Source organism: Carcharhinus amblyrhynchos, chromosome 32 (genome assembly GCF_965287045.1).
Source record: "Carcharhinus amblyrhynchos chromosome 32, sCarAmb.v2.hapA, whole genome shotgun sequence".
Taxonomy (NCBI): domain Eukaryota; kingdom Metazoa; phylum Chordata; class Chondrichthyes; order Carcharhiniformes; family Carcharhinidae; genus Carcharhinus; species Carcharhinus amblyrhynchos.
This window is the reverse complement of record NC_137355.1, coordinates 17,024,743-17,050,225: the sequence shown is the minus strand read 5'-3', so window position 1 is coordinate 17,050,225 and position 25,483 is coordinate 17,024,743. Positions and strand designations below refer to the sequence as shown.

Genomic DNA, 25,483 nt, shown 5'->3' with positions numbered 1-25,483 from the left:
TGCCCCATGTATTCACCCTGCTAATCTTCCTGACACTAAGGGGCAATTTAGCATGCCAATATGTTTCCAAGTCAGGATGGTGAGTGACTTGTAGGGGAGCTTGCAGGTGGTGGTGTTCCCGTGTATTTGCTATCCTTGTCCTTCTAGATGGAAGTGGTTGTGTGTTTGGAAGATGCTGTCTAAGGATCTTTGGCGAATCATTGCAGTACATCTTGTGGATAGTACAAACTGCTGCTACTGAGCGTTGGTGATGGAGAGATTGAATGTTTCTATGTGTGGTGCCATTTGAGCAGGCTGCTTTGTCCTGGATGGTGTAGATTTTCTTGAGTGTTGTTGGAGCAGCACCTATACAGGCAAGTAAAAAAAATTCCATTACACTCCTGATTTGTGCCTTGTAGATGGTGGACAGGCTTTGGGGAGTCGGGGGGCAGGGGGGAGTTACCACAGTACTCTGAGCCTCTGACCTATTCTTGTAGCCACTGTGTTTATGTGGCAGGTCCAGTTGAGTTTCACACCTGCACTCATCAACTGAATATCTTCAGTATAAGTGTAATTTCTGTTCCTATCAGCTTGGAGGATATCACTTATCTCTTTTTGTCTCTCTTCCTACCTTGCTTTTATTATTAGGCAACTGATTGTCAAAGCAATCTGGCTATTTACCATTTTACTCATTTTCCTGTGTGTGCCTTGGTTTCCTCCCATACTCCAAAGATGGACAGATTAGCTGGTCTGTTCATGCTAAATTGCCCCTTAGTGTCCCAAGATGTATGGGTTAAATGGATTAGCCACGGTAAATATATGGGGTTACAAGGTATCATGGAATCCCGACAGTGCAGAAATAGGCCATTTGGCCCCTTGAGTCTGTACTGACAGCAATCTCATCCAGGTCTTATCCATGTAACCCTACATATTCACCCTGCTAATCTCCCTGACACTAAGGGTCAATTTAGCGTGGCCAATCCACCTAACCTGCACATCTTTGGAGTGTGGGAGGAAACTGGAGCACTCGGATAATGTGCAAGTTCCACACAGACATTGGCACGGGGATAATGTGCAAGTTCTGCACAGACGTTGACCCGAGGCCAGAATTGAACCCTGGTCCCTGGCACTGTGAGGCAGCAGTGCTAATCACTGTGCCACCATGCTTCCCAATGTTTAGGGCAGGGGAGAGGCCTTGGCTAAGATCCTCAATCAGAGAGTTGGTGTGGATTTGATGGGTTGAGTGGCACTGTAGGGATCCTATGATTATAGACAATGAGGAGGGAATATCTTGCTTGTGTATATCTTGGGTAAGCGCATATTACCACATGTGCTCACGGCGCAACCCCTGTATCACTGAAGTGAAACAATGGGCACGGAGGGATTGAGAGGGACCAGCACAGTTGAGACCAATCCTTGAGACCTTCTGGCATCCACACACTGTCAACACCCATTGGCTATCAGATGATGGGGTTCAGTGGAGGCACAGTGGTCAGCACTGCTGACTCACAGCACCAGGGACTCGGGTTCAGTTCCGGCCTTGGGTCACTCTGTGTGGAGTTTGCGCATTCTCTCTGTGTCTGCATGGGTTTCCTCCGGGTGCTCCGATTTCCTCCCCCAGTCCAAAATATAGGCCATGCTAAATTATTCCTTAGTCAGGGGGATTAGCAGGGCAAATACGTGGGGTTACAGGGATAGGGCCTGGATGGGATTGTGGTCGGTGCACGCTCAATGGGCCAAATGGCCTCTTTCTGTAGGGTTTCTATGTTTGAAAAGGGAGGATATTGAGTTTCTTAAGACTGGTGGAAAGGCAGACATTTTGACGAGGGATATCCAGATTAGGGGGAGGGGGCGGGCGGCTATGGGAGTATCACAGTGAGGAGAGGCAGGATATGGCGATGGGTAGGGTAGGGGAGGCAATGGCCTAGTGGTATTATCGCTAGACTATTAATCTGGAAGCTCAGCTAATGTTCTGGGGACCTGGTTCAAATCTTGCCATGGCAGATGGTGCAATTTGAATTCAATAAAAAATCGAATCTGGAATTAAGAATCTACTGATGACCGTGAAGCCATTGTCAATTGTCGGAAAAACCCGTCTGATTCACTTGCGTCGTTTAGGAAAGGAAATCTGCTGTCCTTACCTGGCTTGGTCTGCATGTGACTCCAGAGCCACAGCTCTCAACTGCCCTCAGGCATCTAGGGATGGGCAATAAATGCTGGCCCAGTCAGCAACGCCCGCACCCCACAAATGAATAAAAAAAGAGTACTGCCAATTTCATTTTTTGCTGAGTTCATTAATTCGGTATTTGTGTGTGCCTGGTATTTGCTTTCTGTTTACCATGCGTGATTAATTAAACCTGGGTGGGAAAAGAAGAAGCAGAACTATAAGCCAGCAGCAGTAGACACGAATGCTGACATCTCAAACTACCCTGAATAAATCTCCTGCACATATAGAAACTGGTGCATCATTTCTGCATATCTCCAAAGCACAGTGGCACAGTGGTTAGCATTCCCGGCTTGGGTCACTGTTGGTGCAGAGTCTGCGCGTTCTCCCCGTGTCTGCGTGGGTTTCCTCCAGGTGCTTCGGTTTCCTCCCACCGTCCCAAAGATGTGCGGATTGGGTTGCTTGGCCATCCTAAAGTGCCACTCAGTGTCCCGGGATGTGTTAGAGGGATGAGTGGTGTAAATATGTGGGGTTGTGAGGATAGTGCCTGGAGTGAGTTTGTCGTCGGCGCAGACTCAATGGGCCAAATAGCCTCCTCCTGCACTGTAGGGATTCTATGATTCTATAAAATACAATGGCAATGGCAGCCAGAGCAGGTGGGCTGGTATTGGGTGGACCAGACAGGAACATTACTGGAATAGGGTTTTCATTTTTTGGTTTGATTTGATTTATTATTGTCACATATATTAATATACAGTGAAAAGTATTGTTTCTTGTGCGCTATACAGACAAAACATACTGTTCATAGAGTACATAGGGGAGAAGGAAAAGAGAGGCTGCATAATGTACTGGAACAGACATAGCTAGGGTGTAGAGAAATATCAACTTAATATAAGGTAGGACCATTCAAAAGTCCGATGGCAGCAGGGAAGAAGCTGTTCTTATCACAGAATCCATAGAATCCCTACAGTACAGAAGAAAGCCATTTGGCCCATCGAATCTGCATCAACCACAATCCCACCCAGGCCCTATTCCCATAACCCTCATTTACCCTGTTAATCCTCTGACACTATGGGTCAATTTAACATGGCCAATCAGCTTAAGCCGCACATCTTTGGAGTGTAGGAGGAAACCCACACAGAGTCGGGGAGAACGTGCAGACTTCACACAGACAGCAACCCCAGGCTGGAATTGAACCCGGGGTTCTGTGAAGCAGCAATGCTAACCACTGCACCACCGTGCCCTAATTGAGTTGGTTGGTACATGATCTCAGATTTTGTATCTTTTTCTCGATGGAAAAAGGTGGAATAGAGAATGTCCGGGGTGGATGGAGTCCTTAATTATGCTGGCTGCTTTGCTGAGGCAGAGGGAAGTGTAGTCAGAATCAATGGGTGGGAGGCTGGTTTGCGTGATGGACTGGGCTACATTCACAACCCTTTGTAGTTTCTTGGGGTTTTGGGCAGAGCAGGAGCCATACCAAGCTGTGACACATCTGGATAGGTGACAGATTGAGGGTGAACTGATGCCGTGGTGAAATTTAGAAGGTGAGGAAGAGATTCCCAGTGGATGGAGGAAATTCCCAAGAAGTTCCCAGGAAGGGATCATACAGAGAAAGAAAGTCTATCAGTGGGCTCAGCACGGTCACAAGCCTTGTAAGTTTCCCCTGCTTTGTCTCTCCAGCCTTGCCTGGTCCCCAGCTGCAGCTTTCAAAGGCTTGTTATGAAAAGAATTTGATTTCAAAAAGACAGGGCGACAAGAAGCGATGAAGCCACAAAAGCAGATCTTAACTGGAAAAGAAAACTGCATTCTTTTAGCAGGGGAATCTGCTAATCCCAGAGTCCGCATTCTGATGAAAGTCCCTTTCTCTCAAAGTGCTCTCAGGTTCCCCTCGCATTGGTAATAAAGACAAATCCTGGGGTTTCATTTCCACCTTGTGCGATTGTTTGAAACAAGTCACTCAGGATGAATTGTCGCTAATTGCACTTAGAAGTGATTATGTGTGATTCTTAGATATTTCTATGGGCAACGGACCGGGTGCTCATCTTGCAGTGGGGTGGGGGATTGGGGGGAGGATGGAGGGGTGGAAGGGATGGTTCTTCCCATGTGTGCATGGATTTCCTCCGGGTGCATTGTTTTCCCCCATACTGTAAAGATGTGCGGGGTTAGGTGGATTTGTCAAGCTAAGTTACCCCTTAGTGCCCAAAGATGTGCAGGTTTGATGGATTGGCCATGCTGAATTGCCCTTTAATGTCCAAAGATATACAGATTAGGTGGATTAGCCATGTTGAATTGCCCCTTGGTGTCCAAAGATGTACAGATTAGGTGGATTGGCCACGCTAAACTGCCCCTTAGTATCCAAAGATGTGTAGGTTAGGTGGATTGACCATACTAGATTGCCCCTTAGTATCCAAAAATGTGTAGGTTAGGTGGATTGGCCATGCTAAATTGCTCCTTAGTGTCCACAGATGTTCAGGTTAGGAGGAGCAACCATGATAAATGTGCAGGATTATTGGAATAGGATGGGATAGTGTCCTGGATGAGATGCTCTATCAGAAAGTAAGTGCACTTTCGATGGGCCAAGTGGCCTCCTTCTATACTGTAGGGATTCTATGTTTCAATGAAGTGTAAATTTTTTTTGTTTTTAACCACTTGAAGTTGATAATAGTTATATCATTATATAAATGTTTGCGCATTTTCTATAACTTAAGACTTATTGCATGTTAATGTAAGCCTCTGTATGATGCTAATAAATAAACTTTAAATTTTTTGCTAGCACACCACCGCCCCGCCCCCCCCGCAACACTAAGGGACAAGTTAGCATGGCCAGTCCAGTTAACCTACACATCTTTAGAGTGTGGGAGGGAGCACCTGGAGGAAACCCACAGTGTGACGACCCGGGGACTTTCACAGTAACTTCATTGCAGTGTTAATGTAAGCTGACTTGTGAGACTGATAAATAAACATAAAACTGCTGTGACAACAGATCAGTTCTGCTTTTAGCTACAACTGAAGTGTTTATATCTATTTGTGTACCAGTCGATGCCCCAAATTTGACGCAAAGGTTTTTGTATAAACAGTGAGCAACATGCAATGGAACTGCACCAGAATTACTCTTCACTCCCCTTGTACGCACATTTGAAATGGGAACAAGTGGACGAAGGAACCCATAAATTGTGCATTTTCTTGCTGTCTTAACTTTACAGTACACGTATTCTGGTTGCCTCCATTTGTTGCATAGTTCTGAAGCATTTATTTTCCAGATAATTTGATATTGTGAACTCTATTCAATATTTAACTTTGTGCTCTTGTGATGTGAGGGTAGTTGGCAAGGATATCTTGCCCTGTGGTGGAGATTACACAACTAAGTGCTCCCTTCCAAACAAAGCTGAACACACTCAATCAATCAAGCTGCGTGAAGGAAGGTACAGGGAGATCTTTGACATAAGAACGAAGTCTTGTTGGTAGCAATGCATAACTTGTAAGTAGGGTTTTGCGTGCTGCTTGTTGTTGACTTAGGCATGTTGCTCAATCCTGGAATGGCCCAATCATTAGATGGCGGAGCTGTTTCAAATTGTAAAATCCAAAGCAAGAGGTCAAGGCCTGTAATGATATGGCCCGCTTCAGGAGAGTAGGAGGGAAGACAATGCATGATCAAGCAGTGTTGAATGCGAGGGACGAAACCTGTGGGACTTTATCTGTGGGAGTTTATTTATTAGTCACAAGTAGGCTTACATTAACATTGCAATGAAGTTACTGTGAAAATCCCCTAGTTGCCACACTCCGGCACCTGTTCGGTTACACTGAGGGAGAATTTAGCATGGCCAGTGCACCCTAACCAGCACATCTTTCAGACTGTGGGAGGAAACTGGAGCACTTTGAACAGATATGGGGAATACGCCCTATGTGGGATTATGGTCTGTGTAAACTCCGCGCAGTGACCCAAGCCAGGAATTGAACCCAGTTCCCTGGCGTTGTAAAGGAGGACTTGTGACATTGGAAACTGCCTGACACTAGGGAGGGACAATCTTGGTGAGGCAGGAGAGTGGTAGGTTTACTAACCCGCAGAGTTCATCGCTTGAGGTTTGATCGGAGCAATCTGTAATTTGCCTGTCGAAAAATAAAACAGAACTTATCATAGAATCCCTACAAAGCAGGAGGAGGTCAATCGGCCCATTGAGCCTGTGTCAACCACAATCCCATCCAGACCCTATTCCCATAACCCCTCACATTTATCCTTCTAATCCCCCTGACACTAAGGGGCAATTTAGCATAACCAATCAACCTAACCTGCCCACCTTTGGACTGTGGGAGGAAACCAGAGGAAACCCACGCAGACACGGGGAGAATGTGCAAATTCAACACAGACAGTGACCCAAGCTGGGAATCGAACCTGCCTCCCTTGCGCAATGAGGCAGCAGTGCTAACTGCTAACCACTGTGGATGAGTATTTGCCAGAGCACTGAAGACAGCTCCAAAGGCCCTTCTTAGACTACTGCTATGAGGCTTTCTTTACCTGCATGTGTACAGGCAGACAGGGCTTTGATTGAGGGTGTGAACTTTGACAGCAACTCCTGACAGTGCTGCGCTCCCTCAGTACGTGGAGATGCCAGTGTTGGACTGGGGTAACACAGTAAAAAGTCTCATAACACCAGGTTAAAGTCCAACCAGTTTATTTGATAGTAAACCCACAAGTTTTTGGGAACACTGTTCCTTCGTCAGATTTGTGGAAGGTTCTGATCAGAGAAGGGCATATAGAGGCACACACTTCTATTCCTTCTGACGAAGGAACAGTGTTTCCGAAAGCTGGTGGGTTTACTATCAAATAAACTGGTTGGACTTCAACCTGGTTTTGTGAGACTTTTTACTGTGTCTCCCTCAGTACTGCACTGGAATATCAACCTAGATTCTATGGTTGCAATTTGTTTTCATTTATTAAAGTTTATTTATTAGTGTCACAAGTAAGGGTTACATTAACACTGCAATGAAGTTACTGTGAAAATCCCCTAGTTGCCACACTCCGCCATCTGAGGGACACTGAGGGAGAATTTAGCATGGACAATGCACCTTTCAGTCTATGGGAGGAAACCGGAGCACCTGGAGGAAACCCATGCAGACACAGGGGGAATGTGCAGACTCCACATAGACAGTGACCCAAGGCCGGAATCGAACCCGGGTCCGTGGTACTGTGAGGCGGCAGTGCTAACCATTTTGTCACCGTGCTGCCCTTTATCACCACCACATTACAGTACTGAAGTATGGAACCTGACGTCTCATGTATATTCTGTCCTTTCATGCCACCTGAATGTATTTAGGTGAGATTTATTAATTACTTGTGAGCTCCAAATGGACTGAGGTAATTTATGTCACGTGCCAGACACTGCGACGACAAACATTGGCCTGGATTTTGTGCACCTGGTGGTATCAGGTTCGGCGAGTACGGGACAATCAAGTGGGAAGGAGTGCACGAGTGAGCTCCTTTGTTCTGTTCATTGTCGAGAAGCAGGTGGAGTCACTCACGAGTCCTGTTCTCTCAACCTGATTATTAGGCCTTTCCCTTCCCAGGTAATGGAATACGTCCCTGTCACAGAACAAAGGAAATTTGTTCTTGGGTCTGAGGAATGTGATATAATAATAGCTTTGTGTGTTGCAAAATTTGCTGAAGGTACAAAAACCTAGTTTGTTGATTGATGTGTCAGTGTTTGCCGGAATGCGTGGATGAGTTCCCCCCATCTCTGAAGAGTGCTGCTGTGTTCTTCGTATCCTCCTGAGAGAACAGACAGGAGTCTGAGTTTAATATTTCGTCTGGAAGATGGTGCCCCTAACTGTGCAGTTTTTGATGTTGCATCTACAAGACAGCCCCTGTCAACAGTTGTGCTCAGGGTTACCCTAAGCCTGCCTCATCTGGAAACTTGCCCACGCTTGCTGTTTAGCAGTCCCAGGTGGACGCACGGGTGTCAGATGCTAGGCTGGTGCCCGTACCCGCAAGGAAAGAACGCGAGGGGAAAACAAATTGGAAGAGTGTTAAGAATGTGGAACATGCTACCGCAGGAATGTGAATATTGTAGAATCCTTACAATGCAAAAAAGATGCCATTTGGCCTATTGAGTCTGCACTGACCACAATCCCACTCAGGTCCTATCCCCATGCATTCATCCTAGCTAGTCCCCCAACACTAAGGGACAATTTATCATGGCCAATCAACCTGACCTTTGGACTGTGGGAGGAAACTGGAGCAAACCCACACAAACACAAGGAGAACACGCAAACTCCCCACAGACAGTGGTCCGAAGCTAGGAATCGAACCCAAGTCCCTGGTGCCGTGAGACAGCAGTGCTAAACACTGTGCCACCATGCCGCCCAGTGAAGCCAGTAGGATAGATTTGATTTATTATTGACACATCATTTTTAATTTATTTGTGGGGCATGGGTGTTGCTGCCTAGCCAGCATTTATTGCCCATCCCTGGTTGCCTGAAGGTAGTTGAGGGTTTGGCTTACATGACTCCAGAGTCACAGTGCATTGTGACTGATCTTTCAACTAAGGGGAACAGAGACTAGGTAAAGACAGCTGAACGCCTTTGTGAACCAGGTAGGTTTTTCTGAGAATGGTTTCATGGTTGTCAGTAGATTCTTAATTCCAGATATTTTTCAATAAATTCAAATTCCACCATCTGCCATGGCAGGATTTGAACCCGGGTACCCAGAACATTAGCTGAGTTTTTGGATTAATAGTCTAGCGATAATACCACTAGGCCATCGCCTCCCCATGTATACAGTGAAAAGTATTGTTTCTTGCACGTGATACAGACAATGCCAACGTTAAGGATGATATTGGAATAGTGTAGGTTAGATGCGCTTTAGATTGATTTCACAGGTCGGTGCAATATCGAGGGCCGAAGGGCCTGTACTGCGCTGTAATGTTCTATGTTCTAAAGTGTACCATACATAGGGAAGGAAAGGAGAGGTGCAGTCACAGCTAGGATGTAGAGAAGGATCAACTGAATGTGAGGTAGGTCCATTCAAAAGTCTGATGGCAGCAGAGAAGAAGCTGTTCTTGAGGTGGTCGGTGCGTGACCTCAGACTTTTGTATCTTTTTCCTGACAGAAGAAAGTGGAGGAGAAAATGTCCGGGGTGCGTGGGGTCCTTGATTATGCTGGCTGCTTTGCCGAGGAAATGGGAAGCGTAGGTGGAGTTGATGGATGGGAGGCTAGTTTGCGTGATAGACTGGATCCTTTGTATTTACGGAGGAAGGTAGACAAGGCAGAACAAGATTGTGAGGGACATGGACAGAGTGGGTAAAGAGCATGTGTTCGCCTTATTTGAAGGGTCACTCACGAGGGGGCACAAGTTCAAGGTGAGGAGGCTTGGGGGGAATGTGAGGGAAAAATTTTTTGACCCAGGTTGTGGTAACAGTCTGGACTGCACTGCCTGAGAGGGTGGGGGAGGCGGGTTGCCTCACATCATAGAGAATCATCGAGTCCCTACAGTGGGGAAGGATGCCGTTGAGTCTGCACTGACCACAATCCCAACCAGGCCCTTTCTCTGGAACATCACATATTTACCCTGATACACCCCCTGAGATTAAGGGGCAATTTAACATGGTCAATCATACTAACCCGCAACTCTTAGGACTGTGGGTGGAAACCCACGCAGACACAGGGAGAATGTACAAATTCCACACATCCTTTAAAGAGTACCTGGATGAGCACTTGGCACCTCATAACAAGTGCTGGTAAATGGGATTAGGTGGGAGGTCAGGTATTGCTAGTGTGTCAGTACAGACTCGATGGGCTGAAGGGCCTGTGCTGCACTGGATGATTCTATGTAAATGTGCAGGAAAGGAGTAGCGGTTGCGATGGCATATTTAGATGAGGATAGATGGGATTCCGATGGATTGGATGTGCAGCATATCCGATGTAGTTCTATGCACAAATCATTTTTCTCCTTTTCATGCACTACTAATCATTTCTGTGAGTTTGCTTTTGCTACGCACCTAGTTTGACTTGTACAGTTTTTTGTGTACTTCACCCCTAATGTTTGTTTAGTGTCTTTCATGCAATCTGTGTATTTATACTGGAGAAATGATGGCTGATTTAAGGCATTATGGTTCATATCTCAATTTAATTACGACTCTTCAAAGGGCTGTTAATGCCCAGGGTTGGAAAATGTAAACCTCAGTCGTTTTTAAGCTCATGTCAAGTTTTTAAGTTAAATTTACTTTTTATTGTCACAAGTAATGTGACAATAAAATGGGCATGGAGGGATACAAACGAATAGTTGGAAGTATGAGCGGCGCAGGATTGGAAGGCCGAAGGGCCTGTTTCCTGTGCTGTATTGTTCTTTGTTCTTCGTAAGTCTTACATTAACACTGCGATGAAGTTACTGTGAAAATTCCCTAGACTCCACACTCCTGCGCCTGCTCGCTGTGATAGGTGATGAAATTTGAATTCAATAAAAAATATCTGGAATTATTAGTGTCAGAGGTAGGCTTACATTAACACTGCAGTGAAGTTACTGTGAATATCTCCTAGTCGTCACACTCCAGCGCCTGTGCGGGTACACTGAGAGAGAATTTAACATGGCCAATGTACCCTAACCAACACGTCTTTTGGACTGTGGGAGGAAACTGGAGCCCCCAGAGGAAACCCATGCAGACACGTGGAGAATGTACAGACTCCACACAGTAAAAAGTCTGACAACACCAGGTTTTAGTCCAACCTATTTATTTGATAATATTCTCACAAGCTTTCGAGGGGTTACCCTCTTCGTCAGGTGAATGGAGAGTTCTGGCCTCAGACAGAGCATATAAAGCTGTGTTTACGCCAGTCCAACGCCGGCATACCCACATCAAGACTCCACACAGACAGTGACCAGAGCCGGGAATTGAAACCTGTTCCCTGGCGCTGTGAGGCAGCAGTGCTAACCATTGTGTCACCGTGCCACCCAGAATCTACAATTACGAATCTATTGATGACCGTGAAACCATTATCGACTGTCGGAAAACTCCATCTGGTTCACTGATGTCCTTTAGGGAAGGAAATCTGCCATCCTTACCTGGTCTGGCCTATTGGGGGAGTCAAGATGGAGGGGAAAGTTCACAATGTAAAGTTGCTGAACTCAATGTTGGGCCCGCAAGGCTGTGACATGCCTAATTGGAAGATGAGGACCTGTTAAATTGGTGGTTGGTGTAGCTAAGAGCACACGTAGTGTTTGTCAGCAATCTTTAATCTTTAACGCAATGCCTTGCTGCACAGTTGTACAACTTGGAAGTTGAGTGACTGCCTTGTGGCAACTAACCTAAAGTAAAAAGTTAAAAGTTTATTTATTAGTCACATGTTGGCTTACATTCACACTGCAATTAAGTTACTGTGGAAATCCCTGAGTCTCCACACTCCGGCGCCTGTTTAAGTGCAGTGAGGAAGAATTTAGCATGGCCAATGCATCTAACCAGCACGTTTTTCGGAGTGTGGGAGGAAACCCATGCAGACACAGGGAGAATGTGCAGACTCCGCACAGACAGTGACCCAAGTTGGGAATTGAACCCAGGCCCCTGGTGCTGTGAGGCAGCAGTGCTAACCACTGCACCACCCTGCTGCCCATATTTCTACCATACCACAGGATTCCCTTAGTTGATACAAATGTCTGTCTCATACATTAATCACGCATTACAGATTACACCATTTGAGGCAGCAGTGCTAACCACTGTGCCACAGTGCCATCCCACGTGGTATGGTACCCACAGGAGGAGGAGAAGTAATTAAGACAAGAAGAAGGAATGCATTTAAGGGGAAGTACTTCCAATCCAACAACTGCAGTTTCCTATATATACATGAGCATACATGAAAATCCCCAATTAATATCCACCATCTGAATATAATTATAACACAAATGATGTACAATTAGCACCCAATTCCATTCTGATTTTGTCCCTTTCATGACTCTGGGTATCATAGAATCCTAAGTGCAGAAGGAGGCCATTTGCTTCATCAAGTCTGCACCGACCACACTCCCACCTAGACCCTATTCTCATAACCCCAAATATTTACCCTAGCTAGCCCCCCTGACGTTAAGGGGCAATTTAGCAAAGCCAATCCACCTAACCCGCACATCTCTGAACTGCAGGAGGAAACCGGAACACCTGGAGGAAACCCACGCAGACATGGCGAGAACGTGCAACCTCCACACAGCCAGTATCCCAAGTCGGGAATCGAACCTGGGTTTCTGGTCCTGTGAGGCAGCAGTGCAAACCACCGTGCCGCTCCTATTGTTCCCATTGTCGTGTGTCAATTAACTTGAGACCAGCGAACTCAGAACAGGCCAAGACAGAATCAGGATCAGTGGCATACTTTGCTTTCATTTGTTCCGCGCCACATTTGTGTCATTCTCCTAGTTATACAGTAGATAATGTAATCATTGGCAGCATGACGGAAGCATGGTATTTTCAAAATCTTGGTAAACATTTGGCCAACTAATGCAAAGTAGGTTAGGCAACGCTTGGTTGCAGTCAGTCTTTCAACAACTCCCTGGTCTCCTGTATCTATCAATCTTTGACACTGGATTATTTGAAGCCAGGCCTTAGCTAGTCTGCAAAATTAAATGTGTCCCATGAAAGACCCCCACAATTAACTCTTTGCCCTTGTCTTGTCCTGCCTAAGAGTCCGGACAATGCCTGACTGTAGTTTAGACAACTCGTTCACACTTATTTTGTCCGAGGTAATTTTGTTTTTGGAGTAAAAGCAAATTGCTGCAGATGCTGGAATCTGAAACCCAAAGAGAAAATGCTGGAGAATCACAGCGGGTCTGTCAGCATCTGTCAGGAGGGAAAAGAGCTGACATTTTGAGTCCAGGTGACCCTTTGTCAAATTTGCTTTTGGATTCGGCAACAGTGAACAGTACCCGGAGGAAACCCATGCAGACACGGGGAGAATGTGCAGGCAGCGACCCAAGCCGGGAATCGAATCCGGGTCTCTGGACCTGTTTAAAGCTTACTTAATAGTGTCACAAGTGGGGTTACATTAACAATGCAGTGAAGATATTGTGAAAATCCCCTAGTCGCCATGCTCTGACGCATTGAGGGAGAATTTTTTGTATTTTCAAAAGTCTACTCTGGCATTTTGAATCTCTTGTACTTCTTGTTGGAAGTGCATAAAGCTCAGCGGTTTAGAACGGAGTTGAGGAGGAGCTTCTTCACTCTAAGGGTGGTGAATCTCTGGAATTCTCTGCCCGTTGAAGTGATGGAGGCTGCCTCGCTAAATATATTAAAGACGCTGGTTGACAGGTTTTTGATAGGCAAGGGGATTAAGGGTTATGGGGAGAGGGCAGGAATGTGGAACTGAGACACGACAGATCAGCCATGATCTTATTGAATGGCGGGGCAGGCTCGAGGGGCTAGATGGCCTACTCCTGCTCCTATTTCTTATGTTCTTATGTTCTGATTCTCTTATCGTTTGACTTCACTGTACTGACTAGGACTTTATATCACTGTCTTCCATGGATGAGAGACGCCAAAAACACTTTACGTCTACTGCAACTTTGAAAGAACAACTGTAAGCCAATGGGGCAGCACGATGGCACAGTGGTTAGCACTGCTGCCTCATAGCGCCAGGGACCCAGTTCAATTCCTGGCATGGGTCACTGTTACTGTGGAGTCCCACACTCCCAAAACTTTCTGTCTCTTTCTACCTCTCATTCTTTAAGACTTTCCTGAAAGCCGACTTCTTCAGCCAATCTTTTGATCTGATTTATTAGCACTGTTGCATCCCAGCTTGGGTCACTGTTTATGTGGAGTCTGCACATTCTCCCCATGTCTGTGTGGGTTTCCTCTGGGTGCTCCGGTTTCCTCCCACAGTCCTAAAGCCATTCTGGGTTAGCTGCGTTGACCCGAATGGGTGCCAGAGTGTGGCGACTCGGGAATTTTCACAGTAACTTCATTACAGTGTTAATATAAGCCTACTTATGTAACTAATAAATAAACTTTAAACAATGCCTGGGACCTGGGTTTGTTTCCCGGCTTGGGTCACTGTCTGTGTGGAGTTTGCATGTTCTCCCTGTGTCTGCGTGGGTTTTCTCTGGGTGATCCGGTTTCCTCCCACAGTCCGAAAGACATGCTGGTTGATAGCATTGGCCATGCTAAATTCTCCCTCGGTGTACTCGAACAGGCGCCGGAGTGTGGCGACTCAGGAAATTTTCACGGTAACTTTATTGCCGTGTTAATGTAAGCCTACTTGTGACTTTAATAAATAAACTTAAATCCAAGAGAGAATTTAGGAGGAACTTCTTTGCGCAAACAATGGTTAGAACATGGAACTCATTAACAGCACTGGTGCACTTAGAGAGAAGCTTGAGCAACATGTGAGTGAGAATGAAATGGAAGGATATCTTGATAGGTTGGGAGACGTTCTTATGGAGCATCAAAGCCAGGGTGGAGCTATTGTGCCAAATGACTTGTTCCTCTCCTGCACATTCAATATAACATCAGCCTAGAAGGAAAGTCTTGCATTTATAAACCGTTTTCACAGAATCATAGAATCCCTCCAGTAGAATAGGAGACCATTCAGCCCATCGTGCCTCCACCAACAACAATCCCACCCAAGCCCTATCCCCACATATTTACCCTCCTAACCCCCCTGACACTATGGGCAATTTAGCATGGCCAATCAACTTAACCCGCCCATCTTAGGAGTGTGGGAGGAAACCGAAGCACCTGGAGGAAACCCATGCAGACACGGGGAGAATGAGCAAACTCCACACAGACTGTGATCCAAGGCCGGAATTGAACCTGGATCCCTGGCTCTGTAAGGCAGCGGTGCTAACCACTTTGCTTCCCCATTACAGTACAACAGAAAATATGCTTCTACTACACTTCATTGGCAGTGAAGAATTTTAAGACTTCCTGAGGTTGCAAAATGAGCCAAGTACTTTGATCTTACTTCCATCTTCTAATGCAGAATTTAAATGTTGAAAAAGAGACGTTGCCAAAGTTTTTTGTCTTGCACTCACTAGGACACCTAGAACACCAAATTTCAAACAATCACAGCTTAATCTACAGGAAAAATACAGGTGCTGATTTATGGGTAAGTCGACTCCAATTGTTCAGATGTTGACATGGAGAAAACAACACAGAGCTATAGGCTCCCCAAGTATCCTGATAATTCAAAAAAGGCGAAATGAAATTTTGTTTGGAGAGAACCGAGAAGTTGTGCATGAATGTATGTTGCTTCCAATAGGCCAAAATGAGCCATAATACAACATCTCAAATCAAAGCGAAATACTGCAGATGCTGGAAATCTGAAATAAACACGGAAAATGCTAGGACACAGATATGGAGGCGCAGTGGTTAGCATCGCTGCCTCACAGCACCAGGGACCTGGATTCAATTCCCGACTTGGGTCACTGTCTGTGTGGAATTTGCATGTTCTCCCCGTGTCTGCGTGGGTTTTCTTCGGGCACTGCCATTTCCTCGCACACGCCAAAGATGTGCAGGTTAGGTGGATTGGCTGTGCTAAATTGCCCCTGAGTGTCAGGGGGACTAACTAGGGTAAATGGATGTGGTTATGGAGATAGGGTTTTGGGTGCAATTGTGCCGAATGGCCTCCTTCTGCACTGTAGGATTCTATGCTGGATAAACCCAGCAGGTCTGAAACAGAGATAACATTTTGAGTCCTTTTGACCCTTCTACAGAACTGAAAAAGGGGAGGCACTGGCCTAGTGGTATTATCACTAGATTATTAATCTAGAAACTTAGCCAAATTCTGGGGACCCAGGTTTGAATCCCCGCCACAGCAGATGGTGGAATTTGAATTCAATAAAAAAAAATCTATAATGACCTTTGTCGATTGTCCGAAAAACCCATCTGGTTCACTAATGTCCCTTGAGGGAAGGAAATTTGCCGTCCTTACCCGTTCTGGCCTATTGGGGAGCTGAGATGGAGGGGAAATTTCCATGTAAAGTTGTTGAACTCAATGTTGAGTCCAGAAGGCTGTGACGTGCCTAATTGGAAGATGAAGACCTTGATAATGTTAAATTGGTTGTTGATGTAGCTAGGAGCATATGTAGTGTTTGTCAGCAATCTTTTATCTTCAGTGCAATGCCCTACTGCACAGTTGTATTACTTGGAAGTTGAGTGACTGCCTTGTGGCAACTGACCTCCCACAAAGTAGTAATTTGATGAATAACAACCAGGGAGCCCAAAATACTTGCATTTACAGAACACTTTTAATTTAATAAGCTCATGCCAAGGCGCTTTGCAGGAGTGCTATCAGATGAAATTTGGCATTGAACCGCATTGTGGAGATTAAAGCAAATGGCTAAAAGATTTTAACAAAGAACAAAGAAAATTACAGCCCTCCAAATCTGCATCAACCATGCTGTCCGACTTAACTAAAACCCCCTACCCTTCTGGGGACCATATCCCTTTATTCCCATCCTATTCATGTATTTGTCAAGACGCCCCTTAAAAATCACTATCGTATCCGCTTCCACTACCTCCCCCGGCAATGAGTTCCAGGTATCCACCAGCCCCTGTGTAAAAAACTTGCCTCGTACATCTCCTTTAAACCTTGCCCCTTGCATCTTAAACCCGTGCCCTCTAGTAATTGACTCTTCCACCCTGAGAAAAAGCTTCTGATTATCCACTCTGTCCATGCTTGTCATAATCTTGTAGACTTCTATCAAGTTGCCCCTCAATTTCCGTTGTTCCAGTGAGAACAAACCAAGTTTCTCCAACCTCTCCTCATAGCTGATGCTGTCCATACCAGGCAACATCTTGGTGAATCTTTTCTGTACCCTCTCCAAAGCCTCCACATCCTTCTAGTAGTGTGGCAGCTAGAATTGAACACTATATTCCAGGTTAGACCTAACTAAGGTATTATAAAGCTGCAACATGACTTGCCAATTTTTAAACTCAACACCCCAGCTGATGAAGGCATGCCATGCCATATGCCTTCTTGAGTACGTGAATGTAGCCCAATCCATCATGCAAACTAACCTCCCATCCATTGACTCTTCCATCGACACTTCCCACTGCTTCAGAAAAGCAGCCAGCATAATCAAGCACCCACGCATCCCGGACAGTCTCTCTTCCACTTTCTTATGTCGGGAAAAAGATACAGAAGTCCGAGGTCGCATAGCAACAGACTCAAGAACAGCTTCTTCCCTGCTGCCGTCAGACTTTTGAATGGACCTACCTTATATTAAGCTGATCTTTCTCTTCGCCCTGTTGGTAATTGTAACACTACATTCTGCGCTCTTTCCTTTCCTTTTCCCCTATATACTCTATGAATGGTATGTTTTCTCTATATAGCGCACAAGAAGCAATACTTTTTGCTGTGTCCGATTTGATTTGATTTGATTTATTATTATCACATGTTAATAAACAGTGAAAAGTATTGTTGCACCATACAAAGCATACCATTCATAGAGAAGGAAAGGAGAGACCGCAGAAAGTAATGTTACAGTCATGGCTAGGGTGTAGAGAAAGATCAATTTAATGTGAGGTAGGGCCATTCAAAAGTCTGATGGCAGCAGGGAAGAAGCTGTTCTTGAGTTGGTTGGTACATAAGCTCAGACTTTTGTGTGTTTTTTCCGATGGAAGGAAGTCCAATACATGTGACAAGAATAAAGTTTTAAACTTAAAGTTTTTAAAATTTGAAGTTTTTAAACTTTATTAGTGTCACAAGTAAGACTTACATTAACACTGCAATGAAGTTACTATGAAAATCCCCTCGTCGCCATACTCTGGGGCCTGCTCGAGTACACTGAGGGAGAATTTAGCATGGCCAATGCACGCTAACCAGCACATCTTTCGGACTGTGGGGGAAAATCGGAGCACCCAGACACAGGGAGAACGTGCAGACTCAGCAACAGACAGTGACCCAAGCTGGGATGCAACAGTGCAAATAAATCAAAAGATTGGCCGATGAAGTAGGTTTTAAGGAAAGTCTTAAAGAATGAGGGGTAAAAAGAGACGGTAAGTTTTGTTGAAGACAAAGAAAATCAGTTGACCGCCGATGGACAGCAGTTTAAATGAACATTGCAGTCAAAAGACTGCACCTCTCACAATGCAGCACTCTTCACAATGTCATGACGCAATCAAGACCTGGAGTGAGCCTTGGTTCTATGACCTTTTGGGTTGAAGGCTACCCACTCAGCTAAGCCAGCAGTGATAGGAGATGGAAGATTAGAAATTCACAGTTCACGTCCCCTCAGAGGCTTTTCTGGGGATGTAAGGAAGAGGAAATTCAAGCGCGAAGCAAAAGCCCCCAGTGGAGTCCAAGTGGAGATACAGCCATCCATAAGGCATTCCATTATTAATCAGGGTTATCGGAAACAGTGGAGAATTGAAGCGCTCCATTTTAACCTTGCCACTCCATTCCTGCTCCCTGTCTCCCAAACTCAACCCCCAGCCCTGGAGTTAACCGGGACCTGCCAAATATAAAATGTCAGCCTGGCAGTGATTTGGCGCCTGCGGGTCCTTGGCTGCTGTTTTATGCTGCCGATTTCACTGGGAGAGTTTGATGACTGGTGCGAGAGGAGCCCAGTCACATTTTACAGCAACATAAACGCGGGACAGAGTGGATTCAGAAAGAATGTTCCCGATGGTGATTGGAGCGAAGGGAGGTGATGGCCTCATGGTGCTATCGCTAGACTATTAACACAGAGACTAAGCTAATGTTCTGGGGACCCAGGTTCAAATCGTGCCATGGCAGATGATGGAATTTGAATTCAATTTTTAAAAATAACTGGAATTAAGAATCGACTGATGACCATGAAACCATTGTCGGAAAAATCCATCTGGTTCACTAATTTTCAGTAAGTAGTCTCACAACAGCATGAGCTTTTGGAGCGCTGCTCCTTCCTCAGGTGAGGGGCACTGATGAAGGGGCAGCGCTCCGAAAGCTCGTGCTACTAAATAAACCTGTTGGATTTTAACCTGGAGTTGCGAGACTACTTACTGTGTCCACCCTAGTCCAATGCCGGCATCTCCACGTCATCACTAATGCCCTTTAGAGAAGAAAATCTGCTGTCTTTACCTGGTCTGGTTTACATGTGACTCCAGAGCCACAGCAATGTGGTTGACCCTCAACTCTCGTCCAAGGACAACTAAGGATGGGCAATAAATGCTGGCCAGCCAGCAACGCCCATGCCACACAAATGAATAAACAAAAGTTTGAGGAAAGAGGGTAAACCTTTTAGAACTGAGGCAAGGAGAAATTTTCTCACCCAGAGGGTGGTGAATGTGTGGAATTCACTACCACAGAAAGTAGTTGAGGCCAAAATGTTGTGTGATTTCAAGAAGAAATTAGGCATAGCTCTTGGGGCTAAAGAGATTTTGGGGAGGTGGGGGGAGATCAGATATTGAATTTGATGATCAGCCATGATCAAGATGAATGGCAGAGCAGGCTCGGAGGGCCACATGGCCTCCTGCTGCTTTTAGTTTTGATTTATTATTGTCACCTGTGTTGGGATACAGTGAAAAGTATTGTTTCTTACACATTATACAGACAAAGCATATCGTACACAGAGAAGGAAACGAGAGAGCACGGAATGCAGTATTACATTTACAGCTAGAGTGTAGCGAAAGATCATTTAATGCAAGGTGGGTCCATTCAAAAGTCTGACAGTTAGCAGGGAAGAAGCTATTCTTGAGTCAGTTGGTAAGTGTGCTCATTCCTTTGTATCTTTCCCAGGTGGATCAAATTTGTTCAGCATGACCTTTCTCTGATGAAGCCATGCTGACTATCCCTGATCAAGCTTTGCCTGACCAAGGGGCATAGTGGTTAGCACTGCTGCCTCACAGTGCCAGGGACCCAGCGCCAATTCCAGCCTCGGATCATTGTCTGTGTGGAATTTGCACGTTCTCCTCGTGTCTGCATGGGTTTCCTCCGGGTGCTCTGGTTTCCTCCCACAGTCCAAAGATGTGTGGGTTAGGTGGATTGGCCGTGCTAAATTGCCCCTTAATGCCTGGGGGAGTAGCTCGAGTAAATGCATGGGGTTAGGGGCATAGGGCCTGGGTGGGATTGTGGTCGGTGCAGACTCTATGGGCCGAAAGACCTCCTTCTGCACTGTAGGAATTCTTCTACGTGCTAAGTGGAGACAGATGCTCTCCTTGCGTGGGGTGCTTGATTATGCTGGCTGCTTTCCTGAGGGCAGCGGGAAGTGTAGATGGAATTGATGGCTGGGAGGCTGGTTTGCTTGATGGACTGGGCTGCGTTCACGACCCTTTGTAGTTTCTCACAGTCTTGTCAGGGCAGGAGGTATACCAAGCTGTGATGCACTGGGAAAGGATGCTTCCTATGGTGCATCTGTCAAAATGTGGGATGATGTGTGGAAATAAAACAAATTTGAACAACTGATTTACTCTATTTGTCCAAAGATAGACTTTGTTCCGCTAAATGAGAGGGCGATGGGGAGCTGAGATAGCTACTCAGCTTTGCCTGAAGGACAGCAGGGAGATAAAAAAAGGCCTTTGAACTCAGTTAAGTTTTGAGTAAAAACTTAATTCCGGTGGATAGCATCTGCTTTAGGCTCAAGAGACTTGAGATGGCAACACAAGAGAACCTATCGGCTGTGGTGCACTCCCCTGGAGATCTGCGGCTGGTAATCTGTAGTTTCTTGTGATTTTATTTTGTGTACTATGGGGAAGATCATGCCTAGCCCTGACTGACATGTTCGTTCCTTTCTAAACTCTTGTGGTGAATATGTCAGAGTAGTGAAATTTGAAGGCTACCTATCTAATTTCTTCTGCCTGTTTTGCAATCGTGGAAACCATTCCAAGTTGTCACCTTGCCAGTCGAGTGAAGGGAAACAAGAGCAGAAGATACTGGTAAAGCGCAGCAGGTCAGACAGCATCTGTGGAGAGAGAATAGAGGCAACATTTTGGGTGTGGGTGACCCTTTGTCGAAGCTGAATGAAGGGTTATCCAGACTTGAAATGTTGGCTGTACTCCCTCCCCACACATATCGTCAAACCTGCTGAGATTTTCCAGCATTTTCTGGTGTTATTTCAGATTCCAGCATCTGCAGTGATTTGCTTTTATCTGAGTGAAGGGAAGGTGCTTTAATGTACATGAGGGAGCAGAAATCAGGATATACCCAATCACAGGAATCTGGGCACCCATTGTACGCACCTATATTAGCGTGGTCCCAGCTGTACAAAGAAACTTATGAAAATAGAACCTCATGAAAACTTGTAAAATTCCAGCAGGGTAGATTCAGAAAGAATGTTCCCTCTGGTGAGGGGAGTCCAGAACTAGGGGGTCATAGTTTGAAGATAAGAGGTAAACCTTTTAGAACTGAGGCAAGGAGAAATTTTCTCACCCAGAGGGTGGTGAATGTGTGGCATTCGCTCCCACAGAAGCAGCTAAGGCCAAAACATTGTGTGATTTCAAGAAGAAGTTAGAAATAGCTCTTGGGGCTAAAGGGATCCAGGGATATGGGGGAGGGAGGATCAGGATATTGAATTTGATCAACGGTGTAGCAGGCTCAAAGGGCTGAATAGCCTGCTCCTGCTTCTTGGACCTAAAGGGATATGGGGGGGAAGAAGGGAGGATCAGGATACTGAGTTTGATGATCAGTCATGATTAAAATGAATGGTGAAGCAGGCTCGAAGGGCCGAATGGCCTCCTCAAGCTTCTAGTTTCTATGTACAGCCAGTGTTGCCTGTGTTATTTATTGACCATGCATCTGTTTGACAGGGTATGCTGAGCTACTATTGAGGGTACCTCATGTGACAGCAAAGGACAAACTGTCTGCAGCCCCCTAACATGTTTGAATGAGAATGGTGCTAATATTGTGTGGGAGCTGTGGGGAAGTGAGGGTTGCAGTAATAAAGAGCAATACAGCAGAGGAACAGGCCCTTCAGCCCATCAAACCTGCACCCATACATGGTTTCTATCCCTCTGTTCACCTCACGTTCATGTGTCTATCAAGATGTACCTTAAACGTTGCTAACTTGCCTACTTCCACCGTCTCCACTGGCAGTGTGTTCCAGGTGCCTACCACCCCCTTTGTGAAGAACTTTCTCTGCAATTCTCCCCTAAACTGCTCACCTGAAACCTGTACCCTTTTATAGCCAAGCTTTTCACCCTGGTTGTCTATCCAACCTATCGGTGCCTCTCACAATTTTGTAGGCATCTATCAGGTCTCCCCTCAGCCTCCGTCTTTCCAGTGAAAACAATCCAAGTTTATCCAACCTTTCCTCATACCTAAAAGCCTCCAGACCGCAACACCCTGGTCAACCTTCTTTGCACCCTCTCCAAAGCATCCATATTCTTCTAGTAGTGTGGCGACAAGAACACAGCAATTCAAAAAGGCAGCTCATCACCACCTTCTGAAGGGCAGCTAGAGATGGGCAATAAATGCTGGCCAGCCAGCGATGCCCATGTCCCACGAATGAATAAAAAAAACTGCACACAATATTCCAAATACGGCCTCACTAAACTTGAATACAGCTGTATATTTGCCAACTTTTGTACTCAGTGCCCTGGCCGATGAAGGTAAGCATCTGTATGCCTTCTTGACCACCTTATCCACCTGCATTGCCATTTGCAAGGACCTGTACACCCACTTCCCTCTGTGTGTCAATGTTCCAAAGGGTTCTGCCATATACTGTAAAATTTGCACCTGAATTTAATCTTCCAAAATGCATCCCCTCGCATTTGTCCGGATTAAACTCCATCTGCTATTTCTCTGCCCAAGTCCGCAATCTATCTATATTCTGTTGCATCTTTTGACAATCCTCCCCACTATCTGCAACTCCACCAATTTTCATCTGCAAACTTACCAATTGGATCACTGACATTTCCTCCAGATCATTTAAATACGATAAAAGTGGGGAGTGCAAAATGTGTATAAAATAAAGCTTATCTATTAGTCACAAGTAAGGTTTACATTAATACTGCAAGTTACTGTGAAATTCCCCTAGTCGCCACATTCCGGTGCCTGTTCGGGTCAATGCACCTAACCAGCAGTGTTTCAGACTGTGGAAAGGAACCAGAGCACCCGGAGGAAACCCACACAGACACAGGGAGAATGTGCAAACTCCACACATAGTGACCCCAGCTGTGAATCAAACCCGGATCCGTGGCGCTGTGAGGCAGCAGTGCTAACCGCTGTGCTACCATGCCACCCATTTGCATGTGGTTCACCTAGTAGTGTGTTAAAATGTGAATAGAGGCCTCTTGTACATCATGGTTCCTGGATTTGCATGCACACAGAGCACCAGAAGAAAGATATGGACACCATTAAAGTGAAGGGGGCATGTACCATTCCCCTGCCCCCATCCAGTTGAATCAGGAGACTTCAGAACGTCCCACAGGGGCTCATTTAACAGAGTGGTTTCAGCAGGAAACACGTTTATCGTATTCAATGAGTGTGATTTTGGAAGTCAGGTTGCAGCAAACTTGGTTAGGCTGCATTTGGGGCACCTCGTGCAGTTCTGGTCATCACATTACCAGAAGGATGTGAAAGCTTTGGAGAGAGTGTGAAGAAGGCTCACCGGAGTGTTGCCTGGTGTTGAGGGCATTGGCTATGGGGAGAGGTTGAATAAACTAAGACTGTTTTCACTGGAAAGATGGAGGCTGAGGGGAGACCTGATAGAGGTCTACAAAATCATGAGAGGCATAGACAGGGTGGACTGTCAGAGGCTTTTTCCTAGGGTAGAAGTGTTACTTACAAGAGGGCACAGATTCAAGGTGAAAAGAGGAAAGTTTAAGGGAGATGTGCGGGATACATTTTTCATGCAGAGTAGTGAGTGCCTAGAACGTGCTGCCAGAGGAGGTGATGGAAGCAGAGACATTAGCAACATTTAAGAGGCATCTGATAGGTATATGAATAGGGAGGGAATAGACGGATACAGACCGAGTAAGGGCAGAGGGTTTTTTTTAGTTTCCCCAAGGCATCACAATCGGCATGGGCTTGGAGGTTTGAAGGGCCTGTTCCTATGCTGTATTTTTCTTTGTTCTATGTTCTATAACAGAGTACATCTCCGTGAGTTATAAATCACTGCCTTTGTAAACCTCCTGTATGTCAATTTGAGGTCAGGCCAAAGCTCCCTCAAGCAAATAACACTCGCAAAAGATTATTGGTTCATTTAGTCCATATCTTTGTGTGCAGTTATTCAATGGATTTGTTTGCTGTGTTGCTCCTCCCAATGGCGCTACTTTCTATCAATCCAACAATCAGAGATATTTCCCCTAGTGAAGGAAGAGTTCATTCAGCTGGGTGTTGTTAAGAGTTGAAGGAAAGTCACGTTGCAAAGTGATGTTTCAGGGAGTTTCTATTTTCAATAGCTATGACATTGAATGATGGCCAGTTGAAATGTTTACTCTCAAGGTGCGGGGGTAGAATTTCTGCTGTAGGTCCCTCATTTTTTTTAGTTTACTTATTAGTTTCTTTTTAATTCATTTGTAGGACATGTAGGACATTTCTGGCTGGCCAAGATTTATTGCCCATGCCTGGGTTGCCCAAGGGCAGCTGAGAGTCAACCACATTGCTGTGACTCAGGAGTTATATGTAGGCCAGACCAGGTAAGGATGGTAGATTTCCTTCCCTAAAGGACATTAGTTATCCAGGTGGGTTTTTCCAACAATTGACTAAGGTTTCATGGTCGTCAGTAGATTCTTATTTCTGATGTATTTTATTGAATTCAAATTCCACCAGCTGACATGGTGGGATTCGAACCCAGGTCCCCACAACATTAGCTGAGTTTCTGGATTGTTAGTCTAGCGATAATATCACTAGGCCATCGCTTTCCCCTAGTGTCACAAGTAGGCTTATATTAACACTGCAAATGAAGTTACTGTGAAAATCCCTGAGCCACCACACTCTGGCACCTGTTCAGGTACATTGAGGGAGAATTTAGCACAGCCAATGCACCCTAACCACCCCGTCTTTTAGACTGTGGGAGGAAACCGGAGCACCCAGAGGAAACCCACGCAGACGCGGGGAGAACATGCAGACAGTGGACCCAAGCCAGGAATCGAACCTGGGTCCTTGGTGCTGTGATGCAGCAGTGCTAAGCCACTGTGTTATAACTTTATGGAAGACAACATCTTGCATTTATATAGTGCCTTTAACACAGTAAAGAAACTCCAAGGTTCCTTGCAGAAGAGTTATCAAACCAAAAGTTTAAAATTTAGATTTAGATTTAAAAATTTGAATTCAATTAATAAATCTGTGATATAAAGTTAGTCTCAGTAATCATGATGTGGAGTTGCTGGGCACAGTAAGTCGTCTCACAACACCAGGTTAAAGTCCAACAAGTTTATTTGGTGGCACAAACTTTTGAAGCAGTGCTCCAAAAGCTCGTGCTACCAAATAAGCCTGTTGGATTTTAACCTGGCG

The 25,483-nt window shown here is 45.5% G+C and overlaps 1 protein-coding gene across 1 annotated transcript in view; it reads left to right on the top strand.

Annotated features, from left to right (window-relative positions):
• LOC145360665 (sorbitol dehydrogenase-like) overlaps positions 1-25,483 on the top strand; it is an 87,072-nt gene that overhangs the window by 18,048 nt on the left and 43,541 nt on the right. The gene's annotated exons all lie outside the window — the stretch shown is intronic.